A 1,855-nucleotide genomic window follows, 5' to 3' on the forward strand; every position below is an offset into this window, starting at 1 on the left:
CCCTCTTCCTGCCTTTTCTCAGGAGACTGATTATTCATGGTTGCTTTCCATTCCAAGGTTGTCAATGGTGCTGTTTCGAAGAGGAGTCTGAAAGAAACACTTCGGCGTATGTGGTGAATGCTTAAATTTTTCGGTTCCCAAAAATAACCTGTGCCAGAACCACTGCCACCCATAACTTCTTGTATCCAGTGCTAATCTAAAGCTTCTAACGACGACTATACCTGTCGCGGGCGGATTTTCCCCGCCACGACATTAAGATACGAGAATAAGAATACTATTTGTATACATATACACTTTTGTCAGTCTTCTTGCCTGGAGACTAAGGTCGGAGAATGGTACTGTCATAGTTGACACGGTGGGTATGAACGACTAACGTTTACGCTGCCTGGAAAATAGGGTAGGCCTGTCTTACCTGCTATTACATGATATTCCTTGTGTGTATGGGTCTTACTACTATTGAGGCCAGGTGATGTCTTCCCACTGGGAGGTAGTTGAAGTGCTGAATTCCATTTTAGGGGTATTGAAGAAATTCCTGGTATTCAGCTTGTTTCTTTATTACTCATTACATCATGCCGAATTTCTCCCAAGCCTAGTCTCCTGGACTTGATTAATTTACCTAGTCTTCAGAACTCCTGGACTAGATTTCTGGACTAGATCCCCTGGACTAGATCCCTGGAAATATTCATTTTATTTAATTCTTATTTCCAGAAATCAATACAAGTGCATAGTTAAAATTACACAACAAAAAATAACTGTTTTTATATTGAGACTTCAAAAAATATATCACTACATATTATGGGAATTGCTTTTCCTTCATAAAGGGATAAGTATCAAACGTGGAGCAGCCCTGGAATCAATTAATTTACAGTAATGTGTAAATCATTTGATACCCCACTCCACATAGTACTACATAAATGTTTCTACACAACATATGACAAGGGGTAAGGTTACCTGAAAGATTTGTGAGAAAAACTTAACAAACTAAAATGAGGTGAAATTAGGCTAAGGTGCCTAGGCTTCTTCAGAAATCGTCAAGGATAGCCTATGCAAAGTTTACATGGCTGATTTTTGACTAGGTTTACAATAGGCCCACACAAAGTTAGGTTAGTTTAATGAGGATACAGGCTAAGTTCTATGTAATTAGTTTTCCATGAATTATATACATACAGCCTAACTATATTTAGCAAAATATTTCATAATTCCTCATTCAAACAGGATTAGTCTAGGGTAGGCCTTCTTAAATTACTGTATAGCCTAGTCTAATCATGATCGGCAGTGGAAATTTCCATTTTGTGGTAACCTTTGGCACTGGTATTTGCAAAAACTTTATACAAACAAAACACTTATACTATTTTCTTTATGTTTTCAACCCTGTCAAACGCTAAAGTGTTACAAATCAAACTAACACAGCAAAACTTCATGATAACTAATGAACGTGAAGTATCTTTCACGACAATGAAAATTTTCCTCGTAAAGGCATTGCAACATGTTTGACTGGGCAGGCAACTCTGCACTTGAATTCTCGCCTGCTACTGTTCTTCCAGGATGGTGATCTGTTCTAACTAATGAACTAATGGTAATATTACAACTTTAAAAGCTTACCTTGCAAGGGGTAGATAATCATTTGTATTAATAATTGGTAAAATATCCAAATTGAAGGCTGAACCGGTTGCGTCCTTCTCACATGAGAGCATTCGTGATTCTTACATGTGTTGCTAGTGTTACCAAAATGCAGACGAAAGATTCAGGGCAGTGCTCCCATACTCAAAGTGAAAGATAAACAAACAAACAAGGGACTGGCTACACTGCCACACTCGTGTACAACAGAAACGAAAACATTTCACAGTTCCAGTCA

At 38.0% G+C, this 1,855-nt stretch overlaps 1 long non-coding RNA gene across 1 annotated transcript; it reads right to left on the reverse strand.

Annotated features, from left to right (window-relative positions):
• Positions 1–538: 538 nt before the first annotated feature.
• On the reverse strand, positions 539–1,645 carry LOC135220328 (uncharacterized). The gene is made up of 2 exons (XR_010315662.1): positions 1,603–1,645; positions 539–672 (listed from the first exon to the last, which is right to left on the reverse strand). It is a non-coding gene; the product is annotated as an uncharacterized LOC135220328 (long non-coding RNA).
• Between the last annotated feature and the right edge of the window lie 210 nt (positions 1,646–1,855).

This window comes from Macrobrachium nipponense, chromosome 1 (assembly GCF_015104395.2).
Source record: "Macrobrachium nipponense isolate FS-2020 chromosome 1, ASM1510439v2, whole genome shotgun sequence".
Classification (NCBI taxonomy): domain Eukaryota; kingdom Metazoa; phylum Arthropoda; class Malacostraca; order Decapoda; family Palaemonidae; genus Macrobrachium; species Macrobrachium nipponense.